Genomic DNA, 27,099 nt, shown 5'->3' on the forward strand with positions numbered 1-27,099 from the left:
AGCAAGGACACACAAAATAATGTTTAATGTAACAGTGTCACTAACAAATAGCACATGGTAATTATGATAAAATGTAAGTGTTACATAGAATGTGTAACTTGTAGGTGTTTAAAAACAACTTCGCTAATTACTTTTAAATCTTCCTTTTTTATAACAGTGTCTCTCTATGTATGGCACAAATGTGATTCATCCAATTCAACAATTCTATTGATTCAGTTTCCCAACTGCTGAAATTACAAACATCCTCCAATTGAAAAAATTTTATTTTACATTTATAAGATCAATATCGACATTACCATTTTATAGTTGAAGCAAAAAGACTTAGAAAAGTAACCAAAGATAGAAGAATTAAAGAATAATTAAAGAATGGGTATTTAAGAATGACAGCAACAAGAAAAGTCTGTATAAGATCCATTTGGCTCACAGTGGAAAGGAGACAGGAAAAATGCATGCCAAGGCTCTTACGGAAAGGAAAGCAGATAGATGAATAATATTCAAGGCCCACACAGTAGTAAGCAAACAGCTTTCCTATGACAGGCATAATAGAGAAAAGCATTTGTGAACAGTTAGGAATCTACACATTCAACAGTTATAAAAATATGGTCAATAATGGCATGATTAAACAGATTGTTATTTATTTAAAGGATACAACCCTAGTTGGCATTGCAAACAATTGCTTCTCTGTGCAAACACCCACACAGTCGTTACAAGGTTCCAATAGATTTTAACTCCCAACACACATAGACACAGAGGCACACACACATACACGCAGACACAGACACACTCACAGATACACACATACACACATATACATACATAACCACGCACACATGAAATGATCAAAAATGTGATATCAATTTTTACTACAGCTATAGTAATGATGAAGATGAAAATAATTGGATTTTTTTTGTAAAAGTTTCTGCGTAATAAATTCACGTGGCACAAAGTTCAGAAAATACTAAAAAGTTTATAGGGATGATTATTTTTCTCTGGTCCCTATTTTACCTGCTATCAGAGGTTTATTCAGCAATAGATCATATTACCATTTCTATATAATCTTTAAACATGTAGGCATCTGTAAATGTGCAATAAACAAATACAATATTTCAATCCTCAGATCATACATATCTGTGTCTTTATTTTTCTGATGTATCAGTCTACCTGGAAATGGTTTCCTGCCAGTATTTATTAAAACTGAAAAATGCACCTTGATCTGTGGACCAAAATTCTATTACTGAAAGCTGTGCTGTCAAGTGCCAGAGTGCATCTGATTTACGTTATAGTAGATATTGCCAAGTTGCCTTCGAAACGGTTATGACAGTTTTTGCTCTCACTAGGAATACACAAGAACACCTGTTTTGCTAGATTTCTGCTAGCATTCTCCACTGGGAAATTTTTTGTGTCTATCAAAATAAATTAAAATGTATATACTGCTCCCAGTTTTGTCAGTCAAGCATATTCTCATATTAAATATATGTTTCCTTTTCAGTCAGTGATTGGTAAACATTCTTTATTTTTATTGGATTATTACTTCCTGTTGACTTAATTCTAAAGTTATTCTGTGTTATAACTTTCGTTTTATGGTTTCTTTTCTGCAGGTCTGCTGCTCGTGCATTGTGGTTTTGTGTAGTGTGAGTTGCTAAATATTTTATATTTTCTTCTACAATGTCTGTAATTTCTTTTGACTTAATGTTTAAAAGATACTGAAAATAGAGGAAGAGATCCTCTTTGGTTTTCTTAACATCATTTATTGGAAAATCAGTGTTCTCTAATTACACTAAATACAAGTATCATACAATAAATTGACAAATTTTAAATCACTTTGTGTATTTTCCTGTTCATTAATCTATATGAACACTTTGTGAGTATCATTGTATTATTAAAATGCATAACTGTTTAAAAACACTTATACCTTCATTCTCTTTTCTTTTGTCTTTTTTTTTTCAGAGCTGGGGACTGAACCCAGGGCCTTACACTTGCTAGGCAAGCGCTCTACCACTGAGCTAAATCCCCAACCCTATACCTTCATTCTCACTGTGCTCACAAACACTCGTGTTGGCTCACTACATTTCATATGCTTCTTATGTTCTACAACACATACAATGACTTCATGCCAATATTATTGGAATTTTATGATGCCTCAATGAAAGTGTTAAATGAAATGCATGTTCTTTCCATATCACTAGTTAATTTTATGTCTCGCACTGTAGTTCTGAACTTCAGGCGTTTGCTTTGTTCTATAGGGTTTGGGAGTATTCTGCTGGTTACTGCAAAGGTTTTGCATTTCTTTACTTTATTGCATGGATCCTTCAGCCTCGAGAATTTACACAGAGCACATGTAGTTATTGCTATTCAATAAATTTTATAATTTTGGAGAGACAAGAGTGTGGTAATCTGTTTCTGGCCTTGGGTGCTGACAAGGTCCTTTACCATAAGCAATATGAAGCATTTTACAATTGCAGACAATGTCATTTAAAACACGGTTTGCAGATAATATCATTGGTGTAGTTTGTATATCTGCACCTGAGGTCCTCCTTTCAGAGTAAGTAAATCAGTATCTGCATTTAAAAATTATATTTATCACTCATTTTCCTTTATTACTCTCTTAAACACACTGCAGTTTCCTGACTGCAGTATCCCCTCCTTCCATTCATCCCTCTCCCTCTCCCCATCTCCTCTCTCCCCCAGATCCACTCCTTTTTCACTTTTTCTTCAGCTAAGAGAGCAGTTCTCCCAGGGATCTCTAACAAACATGGCCTCACAAGATACCGTAAGACTAGGCACAAGACCTCATATCAAGACTGGATGAGGCAACCCACTAGGAGGAAAAGGGTCCCAAGTCAGAGATACTTCTCATCCCACTGTTGGGAGTCCCACCAGAACATCAAGCTATACAATCATAATATATAGCAAGAAAACTTATCTCAGATCATACAGGGTCTGTGCTTATCAGTTCAGTTTCTGTGAGTCCCTATACGCAGTTCATCAGAAACCTGGAAAATGATGTACCTGAAGATCCAGCGATACCACTGTTGGTCATATGTGCACAGGATGTTTCATTCTACCACAGGGACACTTACTCAGTTTTATTCATAACAGCCAGAAACTTGAAACAACCTAGAGTCCCTCACGTCTAGGAATGGATAAATGAAATGTGGTACATTTTACACAGTGGAGCGTTACAAACAATGACATCATGAAATTTGAAGGCTAATAGGTGGAAGTAGAAAAGATCATCATGAGGAATCCAGACCTGGAAAGACAAACATGGTATGTATTCATAAGTGGACATTAGCTATTAAGAAAAGGATAATCCACAGATCTAGAGAGTCTATGGAACAAGAATATCTCAGGGGGACACATGGATCTCCCTGGGAAGGGGAAATAGAATAGATTTTGTGGGTGGGCTGGAGATAAGTGGAGAGGGGAATGGGAGAGTTCAGTCTGGAGGGGCGATAGGAGGGTCAGAGGGAGAAAATACTGGGGGGTACATTACATGGACAACATAGAAACCTAGTGCAGTGGGAGCTCCCTGAAATCTATGAGATTAACCCTAGTGAAGTCTCCTAGTATTAGGGGATACAGAGTCCGAACTGGCCTTCTTCTATCACTAGGCTAAGGCTCCTACAAGTGGAACTTGAACATCAAACCCAGCCACAGAACCTTTGACCTACAGTCTGTTTTTTACCTGTTCCTGGGAATGGTGGTTCAGAACTTGTTGGGAGTGGTCAACCAATGACCAACCCAACTTGCAGCCTATTCTCCAAGAGGGATTCTATGCCTGAAACTGCCTTGATGACCAGGAACCAAGGTCAGAACAACTTAGAAACCCAGGACAGAACCAAATATAGTTGAAAAAAGTAAAAAATGTCAATGAAATGATTCCTAATGATATTCTGTTATACTTATAGATTGGTGCCTAGCCCAATTGTCATCGGAAGGAGTGTCATACAGCAACTGATGGGGACAGATGCAGAGACCCATAGCTAACTACTAGGTAGAGTTTGGAAACCCTGCAGAAGAGGAAGATGAAGAATTGTAGGAGCCAAAGAGGTAGAGGAAATCATGAGAGCATGGCCCACACAATCAACTAAGCAGAATGTACATTTTAATAGGAACCACGGGTATTTATTTCCCCTACTGTTGGAGAAGCATTCTTTTAGATCCTTTACATCTATTTTGAGGGAGATAAAAAGTAACCATTTTATGAATTTTGGGCTTACCAAGCATAAAATGATAGAATAGAATGTTATAGCAACAATTTATATTCAATGTGCTTGTTTATATTCTCATCTAGAGATTTTCACTTTAAGTACACTTGAATCCAATACGGGTATTTGAATAGTAAATAACTTCCATTCTTTATGGTTATCAGTAAAGATAAGATTGTTTCAGTAGCATGTACAACAGTCATTCTCCAGAGAACCAAGAAACAAAATGATTTATTGTTAACAATAACAAGTATGTCTGCATGCTTACAATATGCTGGACATATTCCTAGGTTGTTTTCTGGCCTTGCAGTCCTTGTATGCAAACTTGGAAGTGAGTACTATAGAACACATAGAAAGCTGTAGTGATCTTTTGTAAGGGCCGTCAGGAAGCATGTGACCTGTTTCCAGCCATGTTTGCAGGAATCACCAGCCATGCTGTTGATGTCATATTCATTCTGTCAGAGGAGAACAGTGAAAAATTCATGACCTCATTTATTTCCATTTCAGATTTCTTCTCTTAATGCTTAAGACAGGGAGCATGAGAATTTCTTTCCATTGGCAGAGGCAAAAATAAACATATTTTAATGCATAATGGGTATAAATAAATAAGCAATAAGCATCAGTAAATAAAACATGCAGAGCTAGCCTATGTGCGCTTTTTAAGGGACCAGGCAGGACACATCATGGAGGCAAAAAGCTATTTACTCTCACCTTGAAACAGGTGAGATGAAGACACTTCTTTTTTATTGGTCCTTCATGAATTTTACATCATGCATCCCCAATCCCACTCATGTCCCATTCACCTTGTATCCTTTCTCCACCCATGCAACCTCCTCCCCACCAGAGAAAAAAATCTCATTGTGGAAGCTGTAGTCTATTATCATATTGCACTGCAGTATGTCTCACAGTACACACTTTCGTTCATACTTCTCTGCTTGTAATTGTTTCTTGCAATGACTTAATGGTCTGGTGGCTTCTGCTACTTTATCAATACTGGCACCTCACCGAAACTCTTATCAGATATTCTGTTGCCATGAAGGCATATTATTAATGAATCGGGTAGACCTATCTGGGAAAAAGGACTTATCTTACTTCTTCACTCCTCAAACAAAACAGACAAAACCTGATTCTTCAGCCATGTAAAGTACATACATAGCTTATTATATAATATGGAGCACATACAATTTCAAAGAACACAGTGATTTATCAAAGAAGAGGAATCCTTCCCCTGTGTGTGTCTATGTACACACATGGCAGGCTATTTTGAGCATTATTTTCTGCGTTTAACTCCAAAATATGTAGTGGCATAAACATAACAAATGAGAAATGATCAGCAAATCTAGTTCAGTTTGCAGATGCTGTTCAACCCAGCCTTGTGTAGACTTGCCTTTATGATTTATTATGCCTCTGTGAAATTCCAGCTCTTTATTTGAAATACGATACATGATAAGAGAAGGGAGTTATTATAATATCCACAATTGGCCAATTACATGTAGCATATTTTAGAGCATGGATTTTCTTTCTCAGAAATTCCAGGAGTGGGAAGGATGAAAAATTCCAGCTATTGACTTCATGTCAGAAAAATTCCTATTGACTCATTTTCTTCAATTGCTTAATCTAAGTGATTTCCCCACAGCAGTTTCACAAATATGATGTTGAGTCTTTTTCCTAAGGATTAAAGCAAAGTGTAATGACCCATTCCCGTTTTGCAATTAGGGTAAAGGATTTGTAACTTGTACCAAAACATGATAGTGTTTAATGGTGTGAGCTAAATATGCAATCTTCATGGGGAGATATCTCTCCAAAGTGACAAAACATTGGTTCTTAGTGGAGTGATCAAACTCGAATGTGTAACTCACAGATAGGTACATGGTGGGTAACAGACATAATCTGTGGTGTAATATTTCAAGAGAAGTTATCAGAAAAACATTGTTTAAAATACATTGATGGGGGGAAAAGTTGAAAATCACAGCTTTAAAATATGCCTTCTTCTTGGGTTTAACCCCTATAGCAGGAAAGAAAACGTAATTAAAACAAAAATGATCAACTGTCTCCCAAATATCTCCCTCGTGTTAGCCAACTAGACACTTGGTGCCACAGTCACTGGGGGAAGAAGGCTTGTCACTTTTCCCCCTGAGCCTTCGTGTAGTGGTGTGGACGCATCACCTGTCAATTAAAATGCCTATGGCCTGTGGTTTATGCAGGAAATAGAAGGTGGGAAATACAGGAGGCGGGGAAAGTCTGGGGCAGAGTCAGGTGAAAGACCCACCTGAGAAGATGTGAGGAGGCAGTCACATGGTACCTGAACACAGATAAGCAGCCATGTGGCAGATTATAGAGTAAACTGAAAGTAAACTTTAAATTATTATTCTAGTTAGAGAAGAGTCTCGTTATATGGCCAGGGTATTTGTAACTATATTTTGACTCTGAGTTTTATTTCTGGGAGCTTGGGGCTGGGGCTTGACTTCAACACATAGTTGTCATGAAAGATACGAGTATTGTCTGCAGGTGACTTGCGATTATTTACCTGCTTTTGAATCCCTTTCCAAAGCGCGAGGTTTTACATACAGAATAGATGCAGAAAATGATCCCAAAAAAAACTTCTTCTAATATGTGAGATATGTTCCTGGGCTTGGTACTTAGGTAATTGTATATGATACAGGACAAGAATTGATGATTCCCAGAAAAGAGATGTAGGCACTCATGATGAGGCAAACACTTTATCTCCAGTGACTGCCTTTAGATTGATTCAGTTAGAGACAAACACTGAGCAAAGACTTGAAGAGAGAAGACAGTTGACTCCCTCCTCAGTGGTGTTTGGCATGTTGTAAGACTTATGACTTTATGTAGGCTGTCCACTGGACAAAATTAAAATGTTGGACTTTGGGGTTTGATTCTCGGAGGAAAGAGAAATGTTACTGTGTGAGTGTGAGTTGCTACCCTTTTCTCTTTTAGCCTTGTCATGCTCTACCGAGATGGCTCTGTCCAGTTTCCAGCAAAGTCATCCCTTTCTCCCCCACAGCACATCTTTTTCCTCTTCCTACAGTTGCCAAAGTACCTTTAAACCAACTTGTAAACATGTTCAAAGTATTTGCAAAGTTTATGAATATTAGACTATTTTCTTCTAATTGGGAGACAAACACTGATTTATTTTTTTTGAATTACATTTATATACTTACATGGAAGGGGGTGAGGTGTTTATACCACAGCCTGCATTTGTAGGTCAGAGGACAAACTGCAAGAGTCAGTTCTCGCCTGCCTGCCTGCCTGCCTGCCTGCCTGCCTGCCTGCCTGCCTCCCTCCCTCCCTCCCTCCCTCCCGCTCTCCCTCTTTCCTTCCTTCCTTCCTTCCTTCCTTCCTTCCTCCCTTCCTTCCCTCCCTCCCTCTTTCCTTCCTTCCTTCCTCCCTTCCTTCCCTCCCTCCCTCTTTCCTTCCTTCCTTCCTTCCTTCCTTCCTTCCCTCCCTCCCTCTTTCCTTCCTTCCTTCCTTCCCTCCCTCCCTCTTTCCTTCCTTCCTTCCTCCCTCCCTCCCTCTTTCCTTCCTTCCTTCCTTCCCTCCCTCCCTCTTTCCTTCCTTCCTTTCCTCCCTCCCTCCCTCCCTCCCTTCTTTCCTTCCTTCCTTCCTTCCCTCCCTCCCTCCTTCCCTTCCTCCCTCCCTCCCTCCCTCCCTCCTTTCCTTCCTTCCTTCCTTCTTTCCTTCCTTCCTTCCTTCCTTCCTTCCTTCCTTCCTTCCTTCCTTCCTTCCTCTCTTCCTTCATGAGGGTCCCATAGACAGGACCCATATCATTAGGTTTGGCAGTAAGTGCTTTTACACACAGAGATATCTTGTCAACTCAGTAGTACTTTATAATGTCGAAATAATTTCTGACTGCAATAAATACAAGAAGGCATTTAATTTCTTTTACATTTTAAGTTATTTACTTACTTTATATCCTGACCACAGCTTCTCCTCCCAAATTTCCTCCCAGTCTTTCCCTCGGATCCCTCTTCCCCCATCTCCCCTTCTCCTTGGACAAGGGGAGGCCTCCCATGGATATCAAATCAGACTTGAAATATCAAGTCAAAGTAAAACTAGGTACATCTTCTATTGAGGCTAGACAAGGCAGCCCAGTTAGGGGAAAGGGATCCAAAGGCAGGCGATGAAGTCAGTGACAGCCCCTGCTCCTTTTTTAGGAATCCCACATGAAGACAGACCCAGCTGCGAAACCGTTATATATGTGCAGAGGTCCTGGATCTGTCCCATGCATGTTCTCTAGCTGGTGGCTCAGTCTCTATGAACCCCTATGAGCCCAGGATAGTTGAGTCTATAGGTTTTCTCGGGGGGGTGTCCTTGTCTACTCTGACTCCTTCATTGCTTCCTGCCCCTATTCCACAGGCTTTCCTAATCTCTGCTTCATGTTTGGCACATTTTAAAAATTTTTGCTTATTTACTCACTTTACATATGTATGTCAATGTGTGTGTGCGTGCGTGCACGTGTGTGTGTGTTTGGGGGGTGTATGTGCGCGCATGCGCGCATGTGCGCATGCGTGCATAGATCATGTGACTATGTTGTATCCAGTTTTGTGATTGACCTTATTCCTTTGAGGAAAGGGTTTGTCACTGTCTGAACCCGGAGCAAGGATAGCACAGAGCAAGCTCCAGCAATCCCTGCGATAACTCCTTTCACCATTGTGGAGTTTTAGCTGCACATGTCCATAACCAGCTTCAGTATGGATGGTGGGACCCGCCCTCTGCTGCTAATGCTTACACAGTGAGCTTTCAGACCACTGGGCGAGGGTTCCAGTTCAAATATGAATTTTAGGGTAGATTTTCATCAAGTTCCCCTTATAGTTTCTCCAAAGACCCAAATAATTTTCAGAAGACTATTCTAGCCTTTGCTCAGCTCTCACATCTTGAGGAAGAACTTGCTATATTGATTTCCAAAACGGCTGTACAAGTTCACACTCCCACCAGCAATGGAGGAGTATGGCTGTTCCTCCACATTCTCACCAGTATAGTTTATCATGTTATTTATTTTGATTTATGATTTTTCTTTTTTTTGTTAATTTGATTTGATAGTTATTACCATTAATATAAGAATTTTCCTGAGTCTCACTTCATTAAAATTTCTTTTATTTTTCCAGGTGTTCAAAATCGAATGTGCATTTTCTACTATTTTGTTTGAAAACAAAACAGTATATCAGTATTGTTCTCTTGAGATAATTTATTTTAAAATTGTTTTGCAACAGACACACAGCATCAAGAAAAATAATGGCAATCTATAGAAAGGGAGAGAATGGTTAAAAATCACAAATTATATTAAGAATCTATATTTAGAATATAAAGAACACTTTTAACTCACTTATAAAAAATACTCATTTAAAAGTGGGCAAATGTTTTAAATAGCCATTGCTCCTGAGATAATATTCCCAATAAACACATGAAAAAATGGGTCATGACACAAAGAATGGTGAATGCAATAGAACCATGGGGATGTAATAGTTAATATACACTAAGTAATTTATACTTCAACAAACACATAATAGAAGTTTGAATGAAGACGTGATATATGGAGTTTCCAATTCTACTTTTGTGGTGGGGTAGTCATTGAGCCTATGATGGCTAAGTGCATCTTTCGCTACTGAGATACAACTGCACATTAAATTGTCCATTAAAGTGTACATTAAATTGTAAGGTTTACTCATTGTTGTTTCCCCTAACATGCCAGTGACCTTTAGTATGCTGGCTCTCCAAATTGTGTTTACCTAACTAATTCACTGTTAGTCAGAAACTGAACTCCACCTAATGACTTCTTGGTACTTCATAGCAGAAGAAAATATATCAAATGTCACATCTTAACAGTGTAAGAGTTGTTCTCCTACGTGTGTTATGGTATGTAGATACTTTTGTGTAGTTACCTATTCAAAATTATGGTATCTGAACCTAAAGGACTTAAATCCACAATCTCTGCAAACTTAACATTTATTTACGTGTACTGAACCTGCTTACAGTCTACAATGTCTACAGGTAATATGAGTTTTTCCATAAGTGAATATTGGAGGCTTGAAAGGTTTTCTGTAAAAAGGAAGTTGTACAGTTTTAGGAAATACAATTTGCTGACAATATTCTAATGAAAAAGAATACAGGTAGTTTTTGTTAAAGAGTATATTGTTAACTCATGATACCCTAATATATTACACAAAATATGAGTGAGTGACAATAAAACAAATTCAGGTACTATTTATAACTTGCTTTTGCCTTAGTTAAGTTTGCTTCCCTGTGTTTAACCACTAGTGTGTCCATGAAGGACAAAGATGTGAAAGCTATAGGGTAGCAGCATAGGAGAGGATTGTGGTTCATTCAATGGCAATACCATAGTAAAGTTTACATGTAATACCTTTTCTCCTGGTTGATAACTAAATTTCTAATTTATTCCCTTTTAGAAATAAATGTAAGCAATACATATCACATGAGGCTAGAATCTGAGTATTGCAATTTCTGTGGTATAATTGGATTCTTACACTTAATGTTAACTTATCACCTACTATAGTCAATGCAGTATAGATGGAAGTAAGTAAAGTTCTTTCCTCTCCAGGTTTTCTATTTATTAAATCATGATGCATTTTTCAATATTTAGAGAGGAGACAACAATGTTGAAGGGACCAGAGAAGACCAGTGCCATGGAAAGGTCAGATCTGGAAGATGGGATTTGAGGTGAGTTTTTTTTTTTTATTAACTTGAGTATTTCTTATATACATTTCGAGTGTTATTCCCTTTCCCGGTTTCCGGGCAAACATCCCCCTCCCCCCTCCCCTTCCTTATGGGTGTTCCCCTCCCAACCCTCCCCCCATTGCCGCCCTCCCCCCAACAGTCTAGTTCACTGGGGGTTCAGTCTTAGCAGGACCCAGGGCTTCCCCTTCCACTGGTGCTCTTACTAGGATATTCATTGCTACCTATGGGGTCAGAGTCCAGGGTCAGTCCATGTATAGTCTTTAGGTAGTGGCTTAGTCCCTGGAAGCTCTGGTTGCTTGGCATTGTTGTACATATGGGGTCTCGAGCCCCTTCAAGCTCTTCCAGTTCTTTCTCTGATTCCTTCAACGGGGGTCCTATTCTCAGTTCAGTGGTTTGCTGCTGGCATTCGCCTCTGTATTTGCTGTATTCTGGCTGTGTCTCTCAGGAGCGATCTACATCTGGCTCCTGTCGGTCTGCACTTCTTTGCTTCATCCATCTTGTCTAATTGGGTGGCTGTATATGTATGGGCCACATGTGGGGCAGGCTCTGAATGGGTGTTCCTTCAGTCTCTGTTTTAATCTTTGCCTCTCTCTTCCCTGCCAAGGGTATTCTTGTTCCCCTTTTAAAGAAGGAGTGAAGCATTCACATTTTGATCATCTGTCTTGAGTTTCATTATTCTGGCAAACCGAATCCAAGAGCACATCAAAACAATCATCCACCATGACCTAGTAGGCTTCATCCCAGGCATGCAGGGATGGTTTAATATACGGAAAACCATCAACGTGATCCATTATATAAACAAACTGAAAGAACAAAACCACATGATCATTTCATTAAATGCTGAGAAAGCATTTGACAAAATTCAACACCCCTTCATGATAAAAGTCCTGGAAAGAATAGGAATTCAAGTCCCATACCTAAACAGAGTAAAAGCCATATACAGCAAACCAGTTGCTAACATTAAACTAAATGGAGAGAAACTTGAAGCAATCCCACTAAAATCAGGGACTAGACAAGGCTGCCCACTCTCTCCCTACTTATTCAATATAGTTCTTGAAGTTCTAGCCAGAGCAATCAGACAACAAAAGGAGGTCAAGGGGATACAGATCGGAAAAGAAGAAGTCAAAATATCACTATTTGCAGATGATATGATAGTATATTTAAGCGATCCCAAACGTTCCACCAGAGAACTACTAAAGCTGATAGACAACTTCAGCAAAGTGGCTGGGTATAAAATTAACTCAAATAAATCAGTTGCCTTCCTCTATACAAAAGAGAAACAAGCCGAGAAAGAAATTAGGGAAATGACACCCTTCATAATAGACCCAAATAATATAAAGTACCTCGGTGTGACTTTAACAAAGCAAGTAAAAGATCTGTACAATAAGAACTTCAAGACACTGAAGAAGGAAATTGAGGTGAGTTTTGAACATGTGTAACAGCTTAAATTCCTTGACCAGGATTAATGCTCAGACAGTGCCTTAGAATGAACTAATAAACATTTACTTCTCTGTCAGTGAAGAAAATTACAACAGGCACAAACATGTGAGAGGAAGTTCAGTTAAGACTAGTGAGACTGGGCCAAAGTTCTGTAGAAAAACTATTTGGTTCTTTTATAGGCACAGTGAAGGAAACGCCAGTTAAAGCGTTTAACGAAATCAGGTTGTTGAGCAAAGCTTAAAACTTGGACTGCTAAGATGTCAGAGAGGACAGTTGCTAGTGTGAGTTTGCACACAGTAACTTCTTTATCCTCACCAACAGGAAAAACTATTGTCTGCCAAAGAAGAAAGCCCAAACTGGTGTCCAGGTCATTAACTTAGACACACACTGTAAGATTTCTTTCTCTCCTTCCTACTGATAACCCTATGTTATATTAAGAACGTACTTTAAATCATAGTTTATGTCATAAGAGTTATCATTATCCATGTGTATACAGTAACAAGTACAGCAGAATTGGACGCAGAGCTGGAGCGTGAATGTATTAAATTGTAGCAGACAAGTAAAGTGGGGAAGGATTGGGAAGATGGTAGGTGTTTGGGGTGGGAATTGCAAGCCAAGCGCTCTGGAAGCAGCCCTGCCAACAACTCTGGCAGCACCGTCCTGTCACCAGTGTGGTGAAGTTTCTTTGGTTTCCATGGATTTTTCCCTATTGATTGATTCACAGCAGCCTCTATGATCCATGCTCAATGACTGGCCTTCCAAGGGCATTTAAACTTCTCTTCTACCCTATGTTCCTACTTGGTCCTAGCACAAATACTTTAAAGGTTAATTTAGATTGTCATCATTTCACTGGGATTTGTTGCTTAGTGAGTCATTCCTTCAACAAATATTTACGAACAACTTCCAGAGTGTTACTATAAACGGCCCACTTGTATGCCCTTTTTAAGAAACTCACTTGCAAAACCCTTATCTTAGGGTAAAATCACAAATGTTTAACCCCCGAGTGGTATGTGTAGCCATCTTAAAGTAAAGAGAAAAATTACTAGATTAAAAAAAGAATGTTTTATTGCAGAGGATTAGTATTCTGTTCTGTCGTTCGGGAACACACTGCCTGGTATAAAATAAGCTTTGGTAAGAGAGTAGCACGGCTCTTAGGTCATGTTAGAATGGGGCTTAATTATTAATCAAGGACATTTATCACAGAGTTCTCAATGTTAAGGTGGGACTGAGGAGTTGGACACAGAGTACAATACTGTTCCATTCAATGTGATTTCGTATTTACTTTAGTTTTTCTAAGTAAAGGAAATAATACCATAACGATGAATAATAATATTTATTATAATGGTATGTGTAATACCTTTTTTGAATTCCATGTTTACTCTGGCTTTCAAATGATATTATATGTATTAACTGCTGCATAGGTTTAATTTTAGCTTTGATATTTAATAATTCTAATGTTAAAATGTAGAGACACTTTCTTCAAAATGAATCCATACTCAAACCCAAACAGTCAAATTCAAAACAAACATTTGTCTGAAGCTAACCAGTATCTTTTCCTGAAGATCAAGGTGGGGCTGTGGAACTCAGTGCCACCAGCCATGATGAATAAGAATTGTCAAGAATAAAGGAAGGATGTAATTTCAGCTCTTTTACAGATTTTTTACATGTGTGCTAGGTACATATGTTCTTTAAAATGCCCATTCAATATGTTTACTCACTTAGCCTGATGACAATATTAGATTAAAGTGACATGGTAAATGTTTTGATATCAAGATTTTGCTAAAAATGAAGTGCAGATAATTGCAGCATCTGGGTGGTTTCCTTTTCATTGTTTTATGTAGTTAAACCTAGAGAGGATCAAGAAGCAGAACGTTGGCTGGAGAAGTGATAGACAGCGTTACATGCCAAACATCCCTTGTAGCTGTTACACCGTGGGAGTGACAAGCATGGTAAAATTGCCTTCCTGCCTTTCATTCCTTCCTGCAATCTGAAGCCAAAGGAAGCAAAGTGCAATTTAAGTCTCACTACAAAGTAAGAGAAAGCAACTTGCAACTTCTTTGTTTTAATAATGAGAATCATATGCTACTGATTCAGCATAGGCTTTTAGTTTTGTTGATGTTCATGTTTTAATCTGACAATTTCGTTCATATATATAATGCTTTTTACTTAGTTACCCACACTCACTCTCCTCTCACTCCCAAAAAATCTCCTTTGCTTCCCCCAAATCCCTCATTCTAATTTCACATCCTTCTTTGTTCTCTCTCTCTCTCTCTCTCTCTCTCTCTCTCTCTCTCTCTCTCTCTCTCTCTCTCCTCTCTCTCTCCTCTTTCTCCCCCCCCGCCACACACACACACACGCTACATATACATATAGATTGGGATCCACCAAGTTTACCTATGGCTGCTTTCTTTCAAGGCCATAGTTAGGGACTGGGCAAGCCACTTCTTGAAGAAGACTGAATGACTCTTCTTACTCCAGAACCATTAACTGTCATCCTCAAGGAACAGTCGGGGGAGCCTCATCCCCTCTTCCCATCTATGTTGGAACGTTGAGTTGGTGGGCTCTATTCTGGTATAGGTATTGTGCTGTTAGCCACAGCTGCTGTGAGTTCATGAGTCCAGAAGCCATGTAACTATGTCGTGCTCAGGAGACAACACTTGATAGCACTCCTTTCCACCACACCCAGCTGCCTTCTTCAGCAGGAGTATCTGAGCCTTGGAGAGGCTACAGGTTTATATACAATAGACATGTCCTCTATAGGGCTAAAGCACTCAATGGCTAAGGCTCTCTCTCTATTATCTTTTCTCCCCTTTGAGTTGTGAAGCAAACTAAAGGCCTCATGAATATCAATTACAACTGAAGAATCTCTATCCATCTTTCCCTGGGCAGTTATATGGAATTTTAGGTTTCACTATGAAGATATATATACATATATATATATGTATATATATATATGTGTGTGTGTGTGTGTGTGTGTGTGTGTGTGTGTGTGTGTGTGTGTGTGTGTGTTTTACAAACCTTTTCATGGTTTGCAGCCTATTTAATTTTTTTCCAATAAAAATCTTTCCTTCACCTAGCCCTTTATATTATAGGGAGGGAATGTTTCTAGAACCTTCTGATGCATTACGCTTTGGCCACTGTCTTACTGATATGGCTTAAGGGTTGTTTGTTTCTTTAGTAAGACACTGACAACTCTCAGTTCCCTTTCTTTTCTTTCCCATTAAAATAGCTGGACTTGCCCGTACCCTTCTCTTAGCAGTTAGTGAGGTAAAGCACCAAAGTTAAGGAGACAGAGCGGAGGCAATGCTAGCCTCAGAAGATGCCTGCCAGAAAATATGTTCAAGGTTGCTCCATAAATAGTCAATCTGTTTCCTGTGTAATCTTTAATAGGAGCTTAAAATGGATCTTTAGAAGGCTGTGTGGGTTGAACAACAGGAAATTTTAACCCAGTCATTAATAGCTAATGAACTGAACCGTAGACAACTCTCTATGATCAGTCACAGAAATGAGGGGAGACAAAAGCCAGAGCAAGGCGATGGGGGAGGTGACTGTTCCTACAGTCCCTTTGTACTTGTGCCTGATGTATTTTATACTAGATATAATTTATTATCTCACTGGATTTTCAGTTTGTTTTGCATGTCACAGCATATCTTTATATTCTTTTTTTTTCTTTTTCTTTTTTCTTTTTTTCGGAGCTGGGGACCGAACCCAGGGCCTTGCGCTTGCTAGGCAAGCGCTCTACCACTGAGCTAAATCCCCAACCCCATATCTTTATATTCTTAATGTATTAATATAGCCACATTTATTTCCAGTAAATACTTGTTTAGTATTGTTTTATTTTCTATATTTTATTTTATTTTCTCTGTTCACTGAACGTTCAAATTTTCATTTTCCTATTGAAGCAAGCTGGTGTGTCTTTTCACACACCCTGAAAAGAAGTACATGTAGAAGATATCCCTCAAAAATCATTAGGGATGTAATTCATTTGGGAGAATACTTGCCTGAGAAACTCAAGGACCTTAGTTATATCCCCAGCACTCAGTACAAAGGATATGGTGCCCATGCCTGCACTCCAGACACTGGAGGATGGAGTTTCCATTCATCTGCAGCCACATAGTAAATTTGAGGCCAATGTGGGCTATAAGAGACTGTCTTTAAAGACAGGGAGAAACCAGATAATTCAATACAAACAGTAAAAAGATTTGAAGTGAGACCGTTCTAACGCGAAACAGTCCACAAAAATGCTTAAGTGGTTATTAGAGACCTACTTATTAAAACTATTGAGACAGTCCTAGATTCCAAGCAGAACATTAAAAACATGATTAACTGAATGTTTGGGAGACCACGGGAAAAAATAAAACATGCATTTCTAGTTGGCTTATAACAACATAATCACTTTCTAAGGAATCTACTCATCTTCTCCAAAGTGTTATAACACACACATAAGAACTAATTGTTCCATTTTTGAATATTTAATCCAGGAGGAATGAAAATATGTTTATATAAGCACATGCATAACAATGTCCATAACAGCTATGTGTCAAATAGAAATCATCTGAAATATCTATCAATAAGTGAATTGTTAGACAAACTTCCTGTTCTTAGATTATTTGTAGTTGAATTGAGTGGTTAAAATATACACATCAAGGATAATGGTGTAAGAGAGCATGCGAAAATGTTAAGGAATGCTGTAGATGTCAGGGTCAGTGTTCAAGTTCACTGGAGGAAATGACGTGTGAGATAGATTGGGAAGGGATAGCTAAAACTGAGAGCTTTAGTTACTGCCTTTGAATAATTAAACACACAGAGGTTCAAACACACAAAATGGGCTACATGAAAGAAGTTTGTGAGTAGTGACAGAATCTAGTTATAATTATGAATTGATATTCCATAAAATCAGCAGAAGGCATCTCATTTCTTCTCTCTTTTGGATCTGTACACATGGTTCTTATTTTCAGATTTGCCTTATGCTATGACATGATTGTTAGAACTCGAGACACTGCACTGCAGTAGTAAAGCCGCAATGATCCAACCTGTTCTACAACTAGCGTAAACAGCGATGCTTCCCATGAAATGAAGAAGAAAATGCAGGCGACCAGATGAGACTTTTATTTGATCCTGGTTCTTAATGTAGCTTTTCCTCATTAAATGTCCTGTTCGTTCTCTATTACAGTTTTGCTAATTGCTCAGTGAATAGAAGTTTGTCAAATAATTACATAGGGTCTGCTCTAAAATGTGGTTAATGGACTCGATGAGATTCCATTAAAGTAAACAGGTTTTTTCTTTTCCCAGTGAGTGTTCAATTGCAGATTGCTTCTTGATTAGGAATGCGAACCCACATCTATTGCTCTTCTAAGTTCTGGTGCTATGTCTGGCTTGAACCTGTGTAGATCCTTAGATTTTGAATGTGCTGACAATCACTGTGAATTCACATTTGTACCACTCCTGTTGTGTCTGGAAGCAAGATTTATGTGGAGCCATCCATCACCTCTGGTTCTTACAATCTTTCAGCCTTCTCTTCTGCATAGCTCCCCGAGCCACCAGAAGAGGAGCTGTGCAGTTAGGACTGAGTTCTCCAAAGACTTTCACTCTCTACACATGGTCCTGTTGTGCACATCTGTCTTAATTCATGTCTGCTGTAAGAGGAAACTTCTCTAATGTGGGTAAAGTGAGGCAGTAATTCTCTATCTGATATATAATTAGTAAAATTCTTTTCCTATTAAGTAGGCCACCATTTGGCCCAAAGTTGATATCTATTATCACACAAAAACTTTTCAGCTTCATAAAGTCCCATTTAATAATTGCTAGTATTAATGCTTGTGCCCTAAGAATCCTATAAAACCAATTCTTTCCTGTGCCAATGAGTTCCCCACTTTCTCTTCTATTCAGATGCAAGGTATCTGGTCTTCTGTTGCTGTCCTTGATTCGCTAAATTTGAGTTTTGTGCAGGGTGATTTTATTCTTCTACATGCTGTGATCTGGTTTGACCAGTACCATTTGTTGAAGAAAGCATGTTTCCTACTATATTCTTTTAGTTCTTTGTCAAATTCAGGTATCCATAGGTGTGTGGATTTATTTATGGGTCTTCTATTTGATTAATTCCATTCATCAATGTTTCAGTTTTTATGCCAATATCCTATGTTATTATCACCATAACTCTTTAGTACAACTTGAAGTCTAAAGTGGTGATAATGTGTGCATTTCCATTATTACTAAATATTATTTAACTATCCTGTGTTGTGTGTGTATTTGTGTGCATGCATGTGTGTGTGTGAGAGAGAGAGAGACAGAGATAGACAGAGACAGAGATAGAAACAGAGTTAGAGACAGACAGAGAACGATTCCATATGAAGTTGAAGGGGTGGTTTTTTTCAATTTCTGTGAAAAATTCTGTTGGGATTTTGATGGTATTGGGATTAAATCTCTAGATAACTATTGGTAAAGTAGTCATCTTTACAATATTAGTTCTATGAATCCATGAACATGGGAGTTTCCAATTCTAGTGTCTTCTAAGTGTCTTCAGTTTATTTTCTTAGTGTCTTAAAATTTTATCATGCAAATCATTCAATTGTTTTGTTGGTGGTATCCCGACACTTTAATTTTTTTTGAAGATATTAGGAAAGGTATTGTTTCCCTGATTTCTTTCCTAATAGGTTTGACATTTATAAATAGGAAAACTTCTGACTTTTATGTGTTGATTTTGTGTACTGCTACTTTACTGAAACTGTTTATTAGCTGTAAGAGTATAGAGGTCAAGTTTTAAGCTCCTTTATGTATGAGATCATATCATCTACAAATAAATATACGTTGACTTCTTCCTTCCGACTTATATCCCTTCGATTCCCTTCCATTGTCTTATTGCTCTAGCTAAGAATTTAAGTACTAGATTAAAGAGTTATGAAGAGAGTGGACATCCTAATCTTTTTTCTGGATTTAATAGAAGTATTTTGAGTTTCTCTCTGCTTAAGTTTGGTTGGTTGTGGGGTAGCTATAAATTACCTTTAATATGATGAAGTATATTCTTTTTATCCCTAGTCTCTTCAGGAGTTTTATTGTTAAAGGGTGTTGGATTTTATCAAGGGCCTTTATTGAATCTAATGAGATAATGATGTAGGTTTTGCCTTTTAGTTGGTTTGTGTGGTGGATTTTTATCAATACATGCATGTTGATCAATCCCAGAATCTCTGGGATTATCTTTGATTATGTAAATAATCTCTTTCATGCATTATTAGACCGAGTTTGCAAGTATTTTCTTGAGAATGTTTGCATCTATTTTCATAAAATATGAGAAATATTGGTCTACAATTCTTTTCTCATTGGGTCTTATCTGTAGTTTAGGTATCAAGGTACCTGTTGCTTTATAAAAAGAATTAGAAAATCTTCTTTCAGTGCCTCTTTTGTGGAATAATTTGAAGAGTTCTGGACTTAATTCTTTGAAGAACTGGTAGAATTCTGTACTGAATCAATATGTCCCTGTGATTTTTTTCTACTTACCTTTCTTTCCTAATTTTTAAAATACTGTTAATTACTGCTTCCATTTCATTAGGAGTGATGGGTATGTTTGAATTGCTTATCTTACACTGATTTTTGTAGTTTATTTTTAGTAGTTGTAGGTTTTCTAGTTTAGGTTAATAATAATTTTTTGAGACAACAGCAAATTGTGTATCCATTGGGGATATATAATCACACCCAAGGTATATTCATTTTCTAATGGAAAGTTTCTAATAGAAATTTATCTAGTTTACTGTATGGGTGCAAAGACATATATCTCCACTGTTTACACAAAGAGGAAAATCTAGGATCTTCAACTTCTACTTTGTGTCGTGATAGAAGTGGTTATAAAGTACATTAGGATTATAGAAGAAAACAAAACTTTATAGATTAAGGACAGGTCTTATACAGAAAGTGATATCTATTTTGGAAGGATGAACAAAAGACTGATCTAAACAAACATGGGATATGCAATTCTCAGGAAAAATGTGACACATTCAAGAAAAGGTGATAATTACATGGACTGCTTTGGAAAGGGCGCAGTGATACTCTGTTCAATACTACCCATGTCCTTATTTTTGGTAATGTCAATAGACCTGTAGGTATCTGCCCAACTTTCTGGGTTCTAAGTTCTTTATTTTGAAGAGTTTATTCAATTTTTCTAGGTCTATGCTCTCCTCTACTCTATTCTTGTCATTACAATGTCTAAAGAGTCTGTCATTGAAATTACAAAGCTAATATTTCAGGCATTCAGAACACAGAATCCACTCAGGTCATTCTAGTACTCTTGTCTTAGATGTTTACTTTGTAACTTCTTCAGTCCTGTTCGGATCTCTAGCGGACAAACAATCTCTAACCACTCTTCACTCTCTTCTGATCTTCATTACTTATTTCATTTACTTGTACTCCCAATTCCTATACCATGGTCTTGATCAGATCAAAGCCCTGATTCAACCCATCCCTTTACCTATTGCATATCCAAACCCTAACAATTGAATATGACTAAAGAATAGAAAGTGATTCATTTTATCTAATTTTACTGTTCTCAAAAACAAACACCAAAACCCCAATCATCAACAATAACAACAAAAAGCATACTACTCCTATCCTTCTGCAATTGATATTCCTTTTGCCAAGAACAAATTCCCCTAAAGATAGTCATATATGGCTTGCTACCCTGACTTATTTAAGTATTTGTTGTACATCAAATTGCTAAAGTACTCCTCACATTATATTCTTTGGACCCCCTCTTCTCTCAGGTTTCCTGAGTGCTGAGGAGAAGAACTTGGCATAGATATATCCTTTAAGGCTGTTTCAAGGTCTCTCACTTTGTGTAATGTCTGGTTGTGGGTTTCAGTGTCTGTTCCCATTTCCTGCCAGAGGAAGATCTCTTGAGATGGTGACAGATAAGCAGGCACTAAGTATCAGACCACCCTATGTAAGACTGTGGTCTATCCTGGCCTTTCTCCTCTCTGTGTCCTGTTACTCTGGTTTGCTTTTCCTTATTGTACTTATGAAGTACCGTTGTCATGGCTACTGGAACAGAAACTCAATGAGAACAGTAACTGCATGCTTGCCACACGATGAGAGAGGTGATTAATTTTATATTTCAGAGTGCCCTGATATGCAGTTGAATCTTATTCTGAACATCTTTAAATCAGTATGGATGATTGTCCTTCGAATGTGATTAAATCTCATCTAGTCATGAACAGAAAAAATTCTTGAGTAGATAAAAGGCAGAAACAGGGAGAGTTTGTTGTCTCTGACTGACTCCAAACTGGGACACATCTTTTCTTACCTTTGTGCTTAGGCATAGACTAAAACTTTGGCTGTTTCGAGCCTCCAGTTTTCTAACTGAAGATGTTAACTCATCTTAGCCTCTACAACTACATGATAAAATTCTTTACAATAAATCCAAAAATACATGTGGTAGATAGGTTATTGTACATGCAACTTGGTTTGCTTTTAACTGACAAAGCAAGCAGTATACTTGACTACTCTCCTACTCCAGAAGTCTGTCAGTTCTCTATCACTGGATCATAATATAATTCAAAAGAATATTTCTTCAGTCAGGGACCATTATGAATCCAGGCTGACCAGGAATTTGTAATCCTCCTGCCTCTGTCTTTTTGATACTAGGGTTACAACTGCTACATTCAATACAAAAGGATTTTGATTTACTTTTCACTGGATATCACAGTGGTCTATAATGCAGATTTATAACTATCATAGGTTTATTGCTAATTTTTTTTGTTTCTCAACAGAATTTTGAGTATACTACTAGAGTGAAGTTTTGTGAGTCTAATAGTATGAAATATATTAAATATATCAAAATCCTAGCCCCCCTTTTATCAACTTTTTCTTAAATGTGATCAGGTAGCTGCAGAGATTAGAAGAGGACATTTGACACCCTTGAGCTGGAGTAACAAACAGTTGCAAACAACTGGGAGTGAGTACTGAAAGTTGAATCCAGGTCCCTGGAGAGCAGCTGCTCTTAAACCCTGTTCTGCCCCCCAAGATTTTCATTTTTTTCCATTTATTAAAAATAGAGGTTTTTCATATGCTATATCCTAAATGCAGTTTCCCCTTCCTCTACTCCTCTCAGTTACTCCTCACCCTCCTCTGATCCTTTATGACTCTCATTAGAATACAAACATGCTTCTAAGAATAGTAATACAATAAAACAGAGAAAACAAAAACTAACATGCCAGAATAAGACAAAACAAAAACCAGGAGAAAAAAAGCCCGAGAAAAGGCACAAGAAACAGTTATAGATGCTAAGGGGCCCACTCATACACACACTCAGGAATCCCATAAAACCATACACACATACACACACACACACACACACACACACATACACACACACACAACCAGTAGAATAAAAAGAGAAAAAAACATATAAGACAATGAAAATAAAATTAAGATATAATTAAAAACAAAACAAGACCCCATCACAATGTTAGGAGACAAAGGACCTCCAAAGATGCTTTGATTTGATTTTCTGTTTACCTTCAACTTCTGGGCATGTGACTTCCCTTAAGAGTAGTTTGTTTCCACAGTGAGAATCCCTTGACAGAGACTAACTTTTCATTTGCAAGTGCTTATCAATTGGAGATAACTTCGAGGATAGGAATATGAGTGTGTGTTCACTTCCGCTTGTCGCTCTAGAATTCCATCTGATGCAGAACCATCCATGTCTTGGGCATATGATTCAGTATCTGTGAATTCCTATGTGCCTTGATACTGATGAAGGGGTAGGTCTTGTTTCTTGGTGTCCTTTCACTCCTCTGGTCCTTACACTCTTTTGACCCCTTCTTCTTCTCAGGTTTCCTGAGTCCTAAGGAGAGGAACTGGACAGAGACATACCCTTTAAGGCCATTTCAAGGTCTCTTACTCTGCAATGTGGGTTTCTGCGTTTGTTCCCATTTACTGCCAGAGGAAGGTTTCTTGAGGTGGTGACAGCTGAGCAAGGCACTAAGTATCAGTTTCTTGGTCATCCAAACAGTGTTGGGGGATGGATTTTATCTCATGGAGTAGAATTTAAATTAAGTCAGATATTGATTGCCTATTCCCACAAGCGTGTGCTATCTTTGCTCCTGCATATCTTGCAGGCAGGACACATTGTAAATCAAACAGTTTGTAGCTGGGTTGGTGTTAGCATTGGTTTCTCCTTTGGGAGTGTACAGAATATCTCTCCGTTCTAAAGACTCTAGCATATAGAGGTGAAGGCTTTACGTAGACACCAGATCTGATTCTTCATATTCAATAAGCTGTCTGTTTTCAGCAGTGGGGCCTTGTCATCAGTTTGTGACGAGCAACCTATAGTCTTGGGAGCAGCCTGGACTGTTTGGGGCTCCTATGGGATGGCTTTGGTTAACAGCTCTTCTTTCTTCATTCCTGGTATTGGAAGTCCCATTTGGTGAAAGAGATGGCCAGTTGAGACTGTTTCCTCCCATTGCTTGATGATTTTATTTAGGTCAAATTTGTATATAGATATAGTTTAGGAAGCTCTAACTCTAAGAGGGTTTCCATACTTCCCCTAAAATGGCCCCTAACTTTAGCTGTTCTGCCCAGTATTCCCTTTCTCATTTCCTCTTCTCTTCTCCTCCCTATTTGATCCACCCATCCAGTCCCCACCCCATCTATCAAAAACTCTTCTATTTCCCTTTCTTTGGAAGTTTATCTGCCATCCCCCACTCCAGACCCTTATTTGATACCTAACTTCCAGGATTCTAAAGATTGTAGGCATCTCAGTAATCACTGACTTAACAGCTAATACAAACACACACCATGTATGTCTTCCTTGGTCCGTGTTACCTCACTCGGGGTGAGTTTTAAAGTATGACCTTGTGATTCTCTGATTGTGCTCACCCCATTTTTGTCCCTAATTTTATTAATTTAAATATTTTCTCTGTGTCTTTTAGTTAATTTGACTAAGAATTTGTCAAATCTTCTTGGTGTTTTAAAGTACCAACTTTTTATTTCAATAATTCTTTGGTATTTTTTTTTGTTGATTTCTATTACATTGATTTCAGCCCTGAGTTTGATAAAATTTTTTGCCACTGCTAAGTTACTAATATGGGTTTATGAGTTTGCTCCAGGTTTTTTTATAGGCAATTGTGGTATGAATTTTGCCTCTTTGAGCATCTTTTATTGTAGTCCATAGGACTAAGCATGTTTTGTTTTAATGTTTGTTCAATTTTAAAACATTTAAATGTAGATTATGATGTATACATGGCCTATTTTTCATTCAGCAGGGAATTGATCAGTTTCCATGAGTTTATGCTAAATCCAATGTTACTTGAAAGGCCTTTCCTTAATGCTACTTTGTATTTTTTCATGCATCTTTTAATACTTTCTTTGTTCTGTACATTTAAAGAATTTCATACCATGAAGGAACTGCAGAAAAGATGGATAGCACAGTCAAAGAAAAATATTAAATCTAAAATATTCCATGCATGAAACATCCGTAAAATGTGCAATACTATAAAAAGATTATAAATAACGGGAATGGGGAAAGTATAAGAAACCTAAGTCAAAGGAACAAAAATTTTTTTCCAAATCACAGGCAAAAAAAGAAGAAAGTGCTTATAAAGGTAAAAGAATCATACTGAATATCAAAGAGATATGATCAAAAATTTTTCCTACAACAGGTAATATTTAAAATACTAAATGTTTATAGTGTTCCAGATTTAGTAATCTGTTAGTAAGGCTTATCTTTGAAGTTTTTGTTTGACATTCTAAGTTTTTAATTTCCAGACTTTCTTCACTTTGGGTTTCTTCAGTGATTCTGTTTCTGCTTTCACATGTTAAAATGTTCAATGTTTTATTTCATCCCACTGTTGATGTCACTGTTTTTGTTCACACTGTGTTTAGTAAGCCATTTCTTCATTCCTTCTTTATAATCCTTGACCATATATATAGCTCTTCTTTTGAAATTTAGTCTTATACTTCATGCAAAGTGTATTTCTCTAGGTTTCTAAAAATACAATTGCTGGCTTTGGGTGGAGACATGTTGTCTAGGCTGTTCATGGTTTGGTTTCTTATGCTCAGATGTTGGCATCTGGAATTATGATGAGGGCAGTGTCTCTTGATTTAGATATCTGGTCTTCTTTCTCTTGGGTAGGTGCTCTATGTGTTGGTGGAGGAATGAGAATGTTTCTGTGGTTCAGAAGGAGACAGAAAAGAATGGATCTGGGCTAGGGAGAATATCTGAGAGGAACAAAAGGAAAAAGGTAAAGGGGACCAAGTCCACACCAAGGGAAGGAATCCCCAGGGAGTAGAGGAGCTAGGAGGTGGGGCTCCTGCAAAAAGCTGCAATAAAATTAAAAGTATGCCCAACAGTGGGGAGAGGGAACTTGAGGGGAGAGGGAACTTGTAGAGTCCACCTCCAGTAGAAAGACAGGGAATTAAGTGGAGGGATGAGGTCACCATCACACATACAAAAAACTTTGACCATAATTGTTTCTGTCTAAAAGAACTGCAGGGACAAAAATGGAGAAGAGGCTGAGGGAAAGGGGGTCTAGTCACTAGCCATATTGAGGCCCATTTCCAGGGGGAGGCTCTAAGGCCTGACATTATTAGTGATGCTATGGTGTACTTACAGACAGGTGCCTAGCATGGCTGCCCTCTGAGAGGCAAAACAAGAAGATGAAAAAGTAAGATGCAGATTCTTATACCCAACCAATGGACTGAATTTGGGGACCCCTGTGGTTGAATAAGGGAAAGACTGGAAGAAGTTGTAGAGGAGGGCAACCCCATAGGAAGACAAGCAGGACCCCTATCCTGAACCCCTGAAATCTCTCAGACATTGAGCCACCAACTAGGCAGCATACACTAGCTGATATGAGGCCACAGACACATATAACCCAGAGGACTGCCTGGTTTTTACTCAGTGAGAGAAGAAACACCTAACCCTTGAGAGACTTGAGGTCTCAAGGAGAGGGGAGGTGTGGTGGGGTTGGCAGTAGGGACATCCTTTTGGAGACCAGATTGAAGGAATGGGATGAGGAACTGTTTGAGGGTGAACCACGAGGGTAATAATGAAAAAACAATATGGAGAGACAAAACTGAAAGAACTAGATGGACCCTTGATTGTATGTGTTTTCTGCAAAGAATGTTACTGTTTTAGCTTTTGTTTTCAGCAAAGTGTCAAAACAACTGGAATTTCATCTACATCATCCAGTAATTTTGTATTTTCAAAAACAGAGGCATATTTTTTAAGCAATGATATTTTTGACAAAGTTGCTAGGAACACACATTGGGGAAAAACTGTGTATGTTGGTAAAACTGGTGTCTCTAGAAAAGGAGAATGAAAGTAGGGCCTGTCTCACACTAGTGACAAAAATAAATTCCAAGTGAGTTAAAGACTTAAATGTAAATGTAAAATGACAAAACTATCATTAAAAATGTTAGTATAGGCATGGTTTTATTGAATTAGCTAAAAATGTCAGAAAACTGAAATAAAAGTAGATTTTTTTTAAAAGCTACGAATAGACAAAGACTAGATATTTCTCAAATATATTTAGATATTTACACAATTCTCAAAAGAAGACTTACTTATCAAAGAGATATTTGTAAAATGCTCAGCATCATTATATACCAGGGAAAGCATGCCAAAGCCACAGTGAGACATCTTCACTGTTTTTGGTTCTTTTTTTTTTCAGAGCTGGGGACCGAACCCAGGGCCTTGTGCTTCCTAGGTAAGCGCTCTACCACTGAGCTAAATCCCCAGCCCCGAGAC

Source organism: Rattus norvegicus, chromosome 4, assembly GCF_036323735.1.
Source record: "Rattus norvegicus strain BN/NHsdMcwi chromosome 4, GRCr8, whole genome shotgun sequence".
Taxonomy (NCBI): domain Eukaryota; kingdom Metazoa; phylum Chordata; class Mammalia; order Rodentia; family Muridae; genus Rattus; species Rattus norvegicus.